At 41.0% G+C, this 14245-nt stretch overlaps 1 protein-coding gene and 1 long non-coding RNA gene across 5 annotated transcripts in view; one reads left to right on the forward strand and one right to left on the reverse strand.

The window, feature by feature from the left end:
* The window catches only part of ROBO1 (roundabout guidance receptor 1), a 1057321-nt gene that overhangs the window by 560976 nt on the left and 482100 nt on the right, over nt 1–14245 (forward strand). The window lies entirely within an intron of this gene.
* Nucleotides 11951–14245, reverse strand: part of LOC117888731 — a 56482-nt gene continuing 54187 nt past the window's right edge. For 2 of the 3 annotated variants that reach the window (XR_004648365.1, XR_004648363.1), the window contains one exon: nt 11951–13634. This is a non-coding gene — a long non-coding RNA (uncharacterized LOC117888731). The remainder of the gene's footprint in view (nt 13635–14245) is intronic. The other variant, XR_004648364.1, reaches the window with a different exon arrangement.

The following is a 14245-nucleotide window of genomic DNA, read 5'->3' on the forward strand; positions in this document are numbered from 1 at the left end:
ATAATGATCACTTCATTTCAGTATTTTATCTTAGTGAACTACTTTTCTAGCTTATCAAGAGCAGACAATATCAGGCTAAAAGTTCACCATACCTTGGGTAATAAAGGTCTTACAAGTTGGGAAAGATTAACAGGTCAGGAAAAAATAAGACCTTGGTCCAAAGCTTTGCTCATACTTAGAACAATTTTAAACCATATCTTTTATGGTTCAAAAATGTTCTCTCCCAGAAACACACAGGGGAGGTCCAACCAACCCTGGCTTCTTACACTTACTGTTTTCTACTCTGTCCATGTTGGGGGTTAAGAAGGAGCTCAATGGCCTGCTACTCCATTTGGCGCATCTTTGGTTCCTTCCTCCTTTCATAGCATATCTGCCCCTAAGTGCTTTAGAGGCTTAAATGCACAAGGACAAGCAAATTGTTCTAGGTTCCATTGTTTTTGAATGGGTTGGAGAGCAGGCCACCCCAAAGAGATGATAAATATTAAAGAGGTGTGAGGAAGAGTAAGTCGTACTGGCTCCCCTCATTCCCTGATGTGGAATGGAGCAATCCTTTGTGCCGCTCTCTCAGGAACACAACCCAAGATAGAAGAGTGGCTATCAAACTGGCCCTATTGGTAATCAAAGGTAATGAGCTTTCGTCCCACTTTCATGTGTATATTCTTAACCTGGTTATACAGATATATATCAATAAGATAAGTTTGCTTGTTTCTGTATATACAGTTTATCCAGGGGTTGAAATACTGTCCCAAAATTAAATTGGAGTGTGACCTTGTGGAATGTGGGGATGGGTAAATGGAAAGATAAGGGATCAAAGGGAGCTCCTGTTCCCCCTTCCCTGAGTCTGTTCCCTCATTCTATCTCCCCTTGAGTCCTTGCCAGCAGTTATCTCCTCCTCTCTCTGAAACTCCAGTTTACTTGGGCTCCAGCAGGAAACATTAAGAACAGAGAAGACAGTCTCCCTGCCATCAATACAGTGGTGGCTGGGAGAGGTCACTGCAGGGAACTGCAGCTCAGTACCCATAGCCCAACTGAGAAGTGAGTGATCTGAAACAAGAACACAGGGAATCTGATAGACAATCCCAGGCAGCCATTTGCATGGTCTTATTTTGAATGTTATAAATAAAGTAAGAGAAGAGTTGCAGGCCCTACAGCATATGTGAGCCTGAGATAGAGAGTTGTAGGAAATGTTGTGGAGGAGAGTGGTAGCTCAGTGTTGCTTTGGGACACTAGTGAGAACTGAACTGAGCTTTAACCCAAATTCTGAACTGTTGAGGTCGACACATCTATACTTACAAAGTCAGATTGAAAAACAAGGTTTTGATTAGTCTGCAGATTAATACTGACATTATGCATGGGGGGAGAAAAATCATGTATAAGAGTATGCAAATTTGCTAGCAAAAATGATTATCTGTGGCAAATCCTCATTTTTAATCACCATTAAAACCAATGAGAGCAGGCAAAGCTTGAAATCACTACGAATCTTATGAAAATTAGCTTCAGTATTGGTTGAGTTACAATTTTTAAATATGAATAATGAGATTTTGCTTTTTACACATTCTTCTGCCATATTGTGAGCCAGTTATCTCAGGGTAAAAAAAATCTTGTGTTAAGATTAAGGTATTTTGTGCTACAAATAATCTGCCTTCCATCTGGTAGGGAAAAAATCATGCTACATTTATTTTGAGCAGTGTGAATAAAATTTAGGATAAGAATTTGTATCAAACTGATGCTATTTGAAACGACAGAGTTAGCACATTCCTTGAACTATGTGTTCAAATGCTGGTAGTCTCTACTGTGGATCTCAGTAGTGTTAGAAAGTGCTGTGTCAGTCAAGACACAGCTTGAACAAAATATAGTGAGAAGTCATGGTTTTGCCATCTATGTTAACTTCCCTTTAGCCATGACACTTCTGTTCATACAGAGACTGATCTAAAGTCCATGAAACTCAATTCCATTGATTTCATTAGGAAGTTAATCCAGTCTGTAGTATTTATGGGGAAGCTTTTCAAAGCGCCTAGGTGATTTAGGAGCACAAGTCCAACTGAAAGTCAGTGGAACCCAATAATATTCTTGCCTCTTCGCCAAGGGGTAGTGTATTTTGGAGCCTTTCAGTTTCCCATTTGGAGCAGACACTGGTGACAATGAGTCTGTTTTTTTCATATTGCTATATATTTACAAAATGCACTGAAGTGCTGTTTCGTGAAACATCCTATGAATAACAATAAATAGTCATTGGGCCAGGGAGTGAGAATGATATCATGTTAACTCCCTGCTGTGTTTTCAAGCACTGAACAGACCAAGGCATATTAACAAAACTATTTATTAGACCACCTTAACTAGAGAATGCCTCAGACCATATTTTATATGGTCAACATGGAAGAAATAGGTCACTAGTCCACTGGGATTTGATCAAAAATGTGGCAAACCTCCAATACATTCAGTACTAATGATGCTAATGAGACCTAATTTAAATAATACTAAAGAGAAGATTGCTTTCTTCTGGAGATAACATGATCTTTTGCTAATGCTTTCTGGGCTTTATCACATATGTATTAATGTAGGTTCTATGCTGTTACATTTTCTTCAGACGTTTTCTTCTGCACTCTGGCAAGAAAAATAGATTAACAGATCTGTTTAAAACAGACTGCTGCTAACACAGAGTTGTTCTTTTGATCATAGCTGTTTTTAATATATTCCATAGAGTTCAATTATATATGGACACAAATCAAAAGAAAGGTTCCTTCACCTTTCTATAAAAGGAGGTCTATTCAGATTAGCACTAATGATTGTCATCAAATAATATAGCATTCAGAGATGAATACTCGACTGACCTTGGCTTATACCTGAAGCTTACGTCTAAATGAATTAAACATTCTTTGATTGTTTAATATGCACTTTGTTTTCTTTCCTAAAAGAATGAATTCTTTGAGGACATTGAAATGATAATTTAAGTAATTATTGAAATGTATAAGCTATGACTGTGAAACTATATTTAATTTTTTGTAAATTTTTATTGTAGCTAGGTTACTCTTATTTTTAAAGACAACATAATGTAGCATATTATAGTGCGTATATTTCCTTGATTTTTCTTCAAAATGGCTAATTAAAATTCACAAAAAAAGCATCTCTTTTATTTAAACAAAACTCACAATTGCAAGGAAATTAAAAACAATGTTAGGTATGTCACCTCATTACATAGATGCCTCTATGTATGAAAGGTCATATGGTCAATTTCAGAATTATTTTAAATGTTCTTGTGTTTGTAGCTTTATCTTGACACTTAACCTTCCTTTTTCACAGCCTTATATGGCTTCAGAAAGAGATAACATCAAACACTAGCAGAGGCGGTTTAAGCTTTTGTGGGGCCCTGGGCCAGAGCAAGTGGCAGCCCCTCACACTCCTTCCGACTGCAGTCTTCCCCCGCCCTCCACCCAGTGGTCTGGCCGGAGAGTGGGTTCAGGGTGCTGGAGCTTCTCCCATTTCCTGGCAGGAGCTCCGGGTGGGTGGGCAGAGTGGGGCAAGTGCCCTGACTCCATTCCCCAGCAGGAGTGCTGGGTGGGTGGAGTGGGTCGGGGCATGGGGGGGGCATCCATTTTTCCAGGGGCTCCAATTGGCCGGGGTCCCATAGCACAAGCCCCATTGGCCCAGTGGCTAATTTGATTCATAGATTATAGGACTGGAAGGGACCTCGAGAGGTCATCGAGTCCAGTCCCCTGCCCGCATGGCAGGACCAAATACTGCCTAGACCATCCCTAATAGACATTTATCTAACCTACTCTTAAATATCTCCAGAGACGGAGATTCCACAACCTCCGTAGGCAATTTGTTCCAGTGTTTAACCACCCTGACAGTTAGGAACTTTTTCCTAATGTCCAACCTAGACCTCCCTTGCTGCAGTTTAAACCCATTGTTTCTGGTTCTATCCTTAGAGGCTAAGGTGAACAAGTTCTCTCCCTCCTCCTTATGACACCCTTTTAGATACCTGAAAACTGCTATCATGTCCCCTCTCAGTCTTCTCTTTTCCAAACTAAACAAACCCAATTCTTTCAGCCTTCCTTCATAGGTCATGTTCTCAAGACCTTTAATCATTCTTGTTGCTCTTCTTTGGACACTTTCCAATTTCTCCACATCTTTTTTAAAATGCGGCGCCCAGAACTGGACACAATACTCCAGCTGAGGCCTAACCAGAGCAGAGTAGAGCGGAAGAATGACTTCTCGTGTCTTGCTCACAACACACCTGTTAATGCATCCCAGAATCATGTTTGCTTTTTTTGCAACAGCATCACACTGTTGACTCATATTTAGCTTGTGGTCCACTATAACCCCTAGATCCCTTTCTGCCGTACTCCTTCCTAGACAGTCTTTTCCCATTCTGTATTTGTGAAATTGATTTTTCCTTCCTAAGTGGAGCACTTTGCATTTGTCTTTGTTAAACTTCATCCTGTTTAACTCAGACCATTTCTCCAATTTGTCCAGATCATTTTGAATTATGACCCTGTCCTCCAAAGTAGTTGCAATCCCTCCCAGTTTGGTATCATCCGCAAACTTAATAAGCGTACTTTCTATGCCAATATCTAAGTCGTTGATGAAGATATTGAACAGAGCCGGTCCCAAAACAGACCCCTGCGGTACCCCACTCGTTACACCTTTCCAGCAGGATTGGGAACCATTAATAACAACTCTCTGAGTACGGTTATCCAGCCAGTTATGCACCCACCTTATAGTAGCCCCATCTAATTTGTATTTGCCTAGTTTATCGATAAGAATATCATGCGAGACCGTATCAAATGCCTTACTAAAGTCTAGGTATACCACATCCACCGCTTCACCCTTATCCACAAGGCTCGTTATCCTATCAAAGAAAGCTATCAGATTGGTTTGACATGATTTGTTCTTCACAAATCCATGCTGGCTATTCCCTATCACCTTACCACCTTCCAAGTGTTGGCAGATGATTTCCTTAATTACTTGCTCCATTATCTTCCCTGGCACAGAAGTTAAACTAACTGGTCTGTAGTTACCTGGGTTGTTTTTATTTCCCTTTTTATAGATGGGCACTATATTTGCCCTTTTCCAGTCTTCTGGAATCTCTCCCGTCTCCCATGACTTTGCCACTGACCAGTCCCTTGGGAGCGACCACTTTAGTGTGCCAGACCCTAAGAATCTACACAGTTCTTCAGAGGCAGACCCATGGCCTCCACAACTCTGAAACTGGGCCTTTGGATGCCAGTGACCCCTGTCTCTCTCTCTCTGGCTGCCTGCAGTGCATCCTTCAACTTCCAGGTGCAATGCTCTCAGTAAGGTAGCCTTACAGACACAGCAGGTAGCCTTTTCTAAACAAGATATTTTATTAGTCCCCTGGCATACAGAATCTGAAAGACCTTAGGTCAGCATAGAGAAGCAAAGGTTGAGACAGAATTCAGACTAGCCAATAGCAGGGCTCTCTTGAGCCATGCTGCAATAGAAATCATCTCTTCTTCCTTTCTCTCTCTGCTCTTTTGCCTTAGGGTACATCTACTCAGGTTTGTGGGGCTCATGCTGTGAGGCTAAAAATCACCGTGTAGACATTCAGGCTGGAGCCTGGATTCTGAAACCCAGTGAAACTCCTTCCTGAGCCAAAATGTTTACACTGCTGTTTTTAGCCCTGCAGTGTGAGCCACACAAACTTGAGTCAATTGACCCAGGCATGGAGACTCATTGCTGTGTTGACGGGTATTTTTGTTTGTTTTGCTGTGTTGAAATAGCCTTAGTCTCAGATGGGAGCCCCTGTGTCTACAGGTATGTCTATACTGCAAAGAAAAACTTGCCAACTCACCCATGCCAGATGACTCTGGCTTGCGGGACTGGAGAGGGGGCTGTGGGGCTGTTTCATTGCAGTGTAGACTTCTGGACTTGGGCTGCAAGTTTTGGGACCCACCCATTGCATGGGGTCCTAGAGTCTGGAAGTCTATATTGCAATTAAACAGCCCCTCAGCCCCAGCCCCATGAGCCTGAGTCAGCTGCCACTAGCCAGCTGCACATCTCTAGTTGCAGTGTAGACATACCCTGAGAGCTTAACTCTTAACACAGCCACTGGACACCTTTCTTGGTTGGTCTCCCGTTCAGGGCCTTTGCTCTGCATCCTTGCAGAGGTGAGGAAAATCTCCTTCCTCTTGACTGTTGGTCTCTAGGTGTGAATGTCTAGGCCACTGGGGTTTCCATTGTCTTTTCTGGATCTTCCAGTCACATGTGTAGACTTCATTCAGTTTGTTAATGACTCTGGTCTCCACCAAAGCAGCAATGTGCATCCAGCACCTCAGCCCTTGTCTTCACTCTCTGTATATAGCAATACAAATCACAGAGGGAAGCTGAGGCATGCACAGGGATCATACAAATATTACCAAAATTACCACATTCCTCACAGATATATTCCAGGATTAGTATAAAATCAATTAATTAAATATTTCTTCAATGAATTAATAGAGACTATGGAATAACAGAGCATCTATAATTAATGAGAGGACTGAATCTGAAATAGAGCCTGAATAAACAAACTTCCACTGCATCTGTAATTGTTGTAACATACAGGCATGATGACTTTCCAGTTCCAGTGTCTCACATAAGAAAAGACATTATTTTGTTCAGACATTTTCCTAGCCATGTTCTGTTCTTTTATTGCTGCCTTTACAACTCACAATGCAGGAATGCTCCTCAAGCAGTTTCTTCACCACTAGGACTCCTTAGCCACTCTCTGGTGGATATTCTGCTCAACATTGACCATGTGGTAGGAGCAGAGGAAAAAAGCATCAGTCAGGGAGTGAGAAGAAGGTTTGGAGTGGTGAAGGAACCAGATATGATCAAGGAGTGAGCGGCCTAGAGGATTAGGAGGGTAATGGACAGAGAGATGGGACTGAGGACAAAGAATTAATAACATAAAAGGGACAAAATAAAAGGTACCGTGTATGAGGTAGTGCCAGGATTCTGCCCCCGCCCAACCTTGTCCACCCCATGGCATCTGCCCATCTGGTCGCTGTGGGGCTTCCCCGTCCCACCTGACTATGCCTGATGCTTCTGGGGACCGGGGTCAGGTCGGCACTGCCACTGGAGCTTCCCGTGGGCCCAGTGGATAATCCACCCCGACAATGAGCAGCTAACTAAACCATATTCATAAGAAGACCATAAAAGTCCTGATGAAGATCCTGGTTCTGATATTGTATGAGACACAGTGACTTACTAGACACTCCTTGTATCAATCTGCAGAGTAACTGTATTTTCAATGAGGCCTTTCTATATATGGATAGAAGTGAAAAGGGATTTGAAATAATTAGCTTTCCTTAAAAGGATGCTAATCTAATGAAACTCTGGGAATATAACATTAAAATAGTAAAAATGAACTGTAACAATAGACTCTAACAGGGTTTCACAGCTTTATATTTTCCAGAGGGATCTGATACATCTTGTATGCAATTTGCATCTGATTTACAGATATAAGTGCCTCTTAACTAATAATTTAAGCAAATACCCTTTTTGTTCCACACTGTATACTTCTTAGTGTAATATGATGGAATATTCTAATTCACAGAAGAGATTTTACTAAATCTCCTGATATATGTATGCAAAAGCTCTTTAAAAAAATAATTCAAGGTAATCTAAAATGTACGTGGTAGCTCTTTATCATTCATTTTCTGAAATGATCCCTGTACATGTTTTCATTGGATTTTAATGATCACAGTTAAAAGGCACTTTATTAGTAGTAACCACTTAGTGTTACTGTTAAACATAAGGACACAACAATTCCTCTTTTTAGTAATAAGAAAACAGTTAATAAGAAAACATTCCTTTTCAAATGCATGAACATAGAATACAGCCAATAAATAAAAGAAAAAATAATCCACTAGTTTGACTAAAAGCTAATCAGGCATGATGTAACGCCCACTAAAGTCAATAGAAAGCCCCCCATTGGCATCACGTGGGCTTTGGCTCAGACCCATTGACAAGACCATTGCCAAATCCTGCCCTAATATATTCCATAATAAAATGTTGAGGCCCAGATCCATTAAGGTAGTTAAGCACCTAAATCTAGGGTTTAGGTACCTAAGTCCCAGTTTTAGGCTCCACTGTGATTTTCTAGGTGCCTACAAATTGGGCATTGCAATGTTCAGCATTGCAGCAGCTAAGTTCATTGTGAATGCATTATTCTTGTTGTTAAAAGTCTATTCATGTTTTTAACTTGGAATTTAAAATATCAAATTGATGACCTGGCAGCCTAAGAAAATACGGTTCTTCAATCCACAAAGGCCAACAAATCAGAGAGGTGGTGCCCCAGATTGTAAATCATTAACTAGGTCCTTCTCCAGTTATGACAGTGCCATCTGCCTAGCTCTTTCATTTCTATTCTGAGTTTGGATATAAAAAATTGGCACTGGGCTCATTTATATTGATACCACCTGATATGCTGCCAAAATAGTTGTGTTAAAATTAGACTAACCAGCTTGCCAGCTCACTAAGTGAACATCTCATTAACTCTATAGCTACTGACAGGTTTCAGAGTTACAGCCGTGTTAGTCTGTATCCGCAAAAAGAAGAACAGGAGTACTTGTGGCACCTTTGTTAGTCTCTAAGGTGCCACAAGTACTCCTGTTCTTCTTTCTATAGCTACTGAGGATTCTGATGTCCTTGTCTCCAGCATGTCAAACCTGTAAAGTGCAGATGGGAGAGCAAAAGCCTGAGGCTCTCAAAAAATGTCTTGTGGTGTGAATGCCTGACTCTTGCTAGCAATTTGCTTACCTTCCAGATAGTAAGGAAATTTTTGTAAGTTTTACCATCTTAAAATGTGCTTTTTAAAAAACAAATACAAAAGGATAAACATACCTATATTAATAAATGCTCCCTGAGAGACAAAATCTTTAGCTCATTTTCAACCAGCTAATATTCTTACCTGCTCTTTATTATGACACTGGGTACTAACATTATTGGTTCACCTCACTAAGTACATGGAAGAGTGAATTGAAACATGGAAAATTTTCCAAATGACTGAGTTGCGGAAATAACTTTCCATTGATCAGCTGTAAACATAAATAAACAAAAATCAGTGTTGAAACAAACACAAAGTTTCTTTCATATATGGCTCTGAGTGGATATATAGTTAGTCTTGGAATAGACAGCACTACAGTATGTGGTAATGATTTAACTATCCATATTCAAAGTAGGTGGGACATTTTTCATAGTCAGGGAATGAGCTTATGAGAGGAATAACCTGAGTGGCCCCAATAACCTTTCCTTTGTCTTGTCTGGAACTTAAAGATCACCAGATCTGCTGCTATTACCACCACAAGTGTGGATCAAATGATCAAAACTAAGAATAAATCTTTCAAGTGAAACAAACACCAAGGATTACCTCCTGTTTCATTGACTTCAATGGGAGCCAGATTAGATTCCATATACTTCATACATTTTACCAGTTGTGACATTTGAGAACAAACAATCTATATGCATTTTTGCTGCATTTATGTACAAAATTAGGTAGGTGGGTGCCTAGCTATTTGATTCACATATGTAAATACCAATTTGTGTTCATATATATGGTGATTGCATGGTCAAAATTAGATGTCTCTTCTTGACTCTGTCATTGTATGTATGACTTAGTATGTAACTGACATACTTTAGGTAGATTGTTTAGCTATATAGATGTGAAAAAAATACTCATGTTTAGTGAATTGATAAGTTTTCACAGGGCATTAAGTAATTATTCTAGGGAAGGCTAAATAATACTTCTTTTTTTCTGTGCCTTGTTTGAGAAACTGAATTTATAGTGTTTGGGTTAGACTGTCAAAAGCAGAACTACTTTTAGAGCTTTTCAATTACTTGTTTGTTGATTATATGAATATGTTACTTTCCAGTCAAGTTCATGAGACTTGCCTGTTATTAGTTTAAGGTAATATATATCAAGACTTCTTTCATTCACTAAAATTGAGAGCCATTCCAGTGTACAAAAACTAAGGTCACGTGGCAAAACTTTAAAAAGTGATTAGTTGTTATCACATAGAAAATCTGGAAAATTTATCTGTAGAAAAAATTATGTGAGAATACATTAAATAGTCAATTAATCACTGGTCTACCTAATTTTAAAAAGCCATCAGTATTCAGATTAGATTCAGTACTGGTGAGGCAGCCAGTAAAAGAGCTCCTCATTCAGCCTCTAAAGCACAGGACTTTGAGTTCTAATTAGATAGGACTCAGCTCTGTGAGCAATGAACTGCGTTGGTTTATGAGAAGAGTTTTCTTATTATTTAATTCAATTATAGATACTTCAATTTTTTCTAAATTAATAACATGGATACATGCACTGGAATAAAGCTGAACTTCTCTAATTCACAGTAAGAAGGGAGGACCCATTATGAATGATTAAATATTGTGTATTGGTGAATAAATGAAATCAAAATTCAAATGTAATTCTTATATCTTGATAAGTATAGCTAATTTTAATTGCTTACAATGCTTCGAGAGATGCTAGTAGTGTTCAGTAGCATACTCTGTTAAAATAATGAAGTCTTAGTAACATGGCAACAGACTTTAGACTCTGCTATTAAATCTTTGCAGAGAGGTGAGTGAAGAGGGCCAGATATGTGTGTGTTGTGTTTCTATTGGTTTTGAGTTTTTTGGGGTTTTTTTTTGGGGGGGGGGGGGAGGGGGGGGAGGAGTTGTGAAGATTATAGTGTGTGGATCAGGGCTTTGGATCTGGCACGCGGGATTGCCACCCCTGTGGCGCCACGGGCCCCGCGGCGCTCCCAAAAGCGGCCAGCACCACATCTCTGCGGCCCCTGCGGGGAGGGAGGGGGGACAGAGGGCTCCGTACGCTGCCCTTACCTGCGGGTACCTTCCTTGAAGCTCCCATTGGCCGGGAACAGGAACGGGAGCATCGCGGCATAGGCCAGGGCAGGCAGGGAGCATGCCCTGGCCCCGGTGCACGCCGCTGTCACCCCGGAGTTGCTCCAGGTAAGCGGCACCAGGCCGGAGCCCGCACCCCAAACTCTTCCTGCACCCCGCACGCCAACTCCCTGCCCTGAGCCCCCTTGTACACCTTGCACCCCTCCTCTGCTCCAACCCCTTGCCCTAAGCTCCTTCCTGCACACTGCACCCCCTCCCGCAACCTGCACTCCCTCCTGCACCCCAACTGCCTGCCCCAGCCCTACATTCATGGCCCTGCGTGCAATTTCCCCACCCAGATGTGGCCCTCGGGCCAAAAAGTTTGCCCACCCCTGTTCTAGAGTATATGGGATAAAATATTAACCCAAACATGTCAACCATCTTAAACAGGTGAGTTAAAAACAAACATACCTTCATTCGTTAAGATAGTACCTGCCTAAGATAACATGTTAGGTCTTAGGAGGTCATATAAACACAGTGAAAACAAACTGTAAGTTCCTAGGGGAAAGGGATGTCTTTATTTTTGTTTACTCTACATTACCAAATAAATTGACAGTACTGAAAAAACATGATGATACATCTCAGTGACAGTATGTCATTTACAAGACGTCTAAAATTTTCATCGTCTTAAAGAAAAGTAAGTTACCCTGTACTCATTACTAGAGCATTAAAATTCCTCCTATCCTGTGAGAAGTCTTTTACAGAAACTCAGTGTTACTTAATGAATTCACCCTGCTATGCAGGGAATTCTCTGAGAGACAAGGGAAATGTCAAGGCTCCAGGACTACCTGCTATTTTATCTAAGCTCAGGAGAATGTATTTTCTCCTCTTACAATAAGTAAACTCACCTTAAATAACAATTTATAAATGATAAATTATTTATCAGAATACAACAGCAGCGAAGTAGAAAGCTAGGTAACCTGACAGCACTAGAGATTTAATTGTGCACATATGGACTGCTTACTGAACCACAGAGGATATTTCACATTTCTTCACCTTGTTGACATATTTACAACACTTGGCTTACCTACTGAAGGTAGGTGGGGGTTTTTGTCTTTTTTTTTTTTTTTGCCGTTGGTTTGTTGTTATTTCACACCTCGTTCCACAAGATTCCTCCCAATGGAGGAGGAGGTGATGATACTATTGTCAGTCAGTTATACATCAGATTTATGTGGTGGGAAAAATATTAAGGTGGATGAAGAAAACACAGTAATTTGTAGGTTTTAAAATTAATGGAATTTAATTAGTAATGCCAAAGGTGAAGAAAGTCAAGGCAGGCAGAATTGTCCTAAGTGGGAATAATTACTTCAACAAACATATTGGATACAACACATATGGTCTGCCCATAGCTAGAGCCATCTGTCAGGATGGCTTGGTGCCTGCTCACAACTGATAAGACCCTTGTCCCTGCAGTATGGGTGTTAACAATGGGCTCACTCAGCCAACCTACTGAATCCAGCAAATGAAATCTCATCCTAAGGGAAGTCCCTCCTTTCTGCCAGTAGCGAAGACTGGGTACCTCATGATTCTTTTCAGTGGATCACAGCTACTTATTTACAATAGTCCCATCTTGATTCCCACTCTTCGTTCTGCTTCTTTGCTGGACATTCAGCTCACTGAGAAACGGAATCTATAATAGTAAAAGAAGATTTGTGGGGCAGGAGCTATCTTTTTATTCTGTTAGTACAGCACCTATCTCAATGGGGACCTCATTTTCATTAAGTCCTTTGGGTGATACTGCAATAGAACAAGTAATAATCATTTCCCTTTCTCAACATGAAGGAAATGTTTGAACAAAAGTTTGAAAAAAAATTCCAAACATATATATTTTAGGGCAATGGTGAAAAATATATTGCTATTTATCCATTGGCCAAATTTGAGTAGGTCTGAATGGACAGATGCACAGTATAGCAAAAGCCAGCATGAATGTCTATTCTTGCCCTTTTAAATTGTATGTGTTATCTGTGGCTATGTTTATATAATTTATTTTCCATAAGTGGGGTCCTGATAGGTGGTATCAGTCTAGCATGAGGATATTGTGATAGTTATAGCAGTTACCCAAGTAGCTTCCCATTCCTACAATAGTGAGAAAGAAGTGGAGAATGGCAGGTTAAACCTGAAAGCTGGTCATGGAAAAGGTATCTGTCATAACTGGTTGGTACCACTGATGTTATACCCTTTGAGCAGGAAGAAAGGATCCTGTTATCAAGCAGCCTGGGATCATCACAAACCAGGTCTTGAAAAGTGCAATTTAATTATGTCCACTAAACAGGTTGCTGGCCTACACATAGATTTCCTGGGTGCATTAACTATCTTCATGTGTAACCCAAGGCAGAACAACAAAACTGGGCTTCAGCCCTGTTCTGCGAGGGACACAAGACCACATGCATATACAGCCATCATTCATTCTCTGTCTGTAGTCCTATTTGCACATTGCTACTGGCACCCACTTCATGTAGGGATGGCCATCAAAGACCAGGGAATATCACAAACCGGTGAGCCGGACTGGAGGGGGTGCAGGCAGACTGTAGCTTGTCTTCTGGAAAGGGAAGTACCTCACAAAGCACACAAGAAATTTTTTCTACCTTACCTCCATATTAGCATAAATCCAGGATTCATGGTTCTTATAGTTTGTTATGATTTTGCCATCTCTTCCCCACGCTCTCTCTATGGACTGAGGCTCTTCCATGCAATACACCTCACAATTAAGTCTGGTTAAAGCTGATCATCTGAGAACATAAGATCCCTTGTTATGTCTCTTCCTTCCTACCCTCCTGGTAACGTGTGTTTTTCTCTTTCTGTTGTTTATGTAGTAGGGAAATGCTTTCCATTAGTATCTGCCTCTAAAATTGATGACATGGCAATTTCCAAAGTGGTTAAATAAAGCTTTTAACCAACTAAGCTTCCTCAATGAAAACTATATTGCTTGGGATGGAATTACTATTTATTTATCAAGATTGAAAAATTCCATGCTAAAGAATGCCCATCCACCAGAACTCAGAGCACCCTTGACATAACTCTCATAACACATGCTCTGTGTTTGTACAGGACCAAGCACAATGGGGTCCTGGACCATGACTGTGTCTTCTAGGCACTACCGCAATACAAATAATAAAAAAATTAGAAGAGTTAGATCAGGGGTCGGCAACGTTTGGCACGCGGCTCGCCAGGGTAAGCACCCTGGCGGGCAGGGCTAGTTTATTTACCTGCTGACGCAGCAGGTTCGGCCGATCGCGGCCCCCACTGGCCGTGGTTTGCCGTCCCGGGCCAATGGGGGTGGCGGGAAGCCGCGGCCGACACATCCCTCGCCCGCGCCGCTTCTCACCACCCCCATTGGCCC

This window comes from Trachemys scripta, chromosome 1 (genome assembly GCF_013100865.1).
Source record: "Trachemys scripta elegans isolate TJP31775 chromosome 1, CAS_Tse_1.0, whole genome shotgun sequence".
Lineage (NCBI taxonomy): Eukaryota > Metazoa > Chordata > Testudines > Emydidae > Trachemys > Trachemys scripta.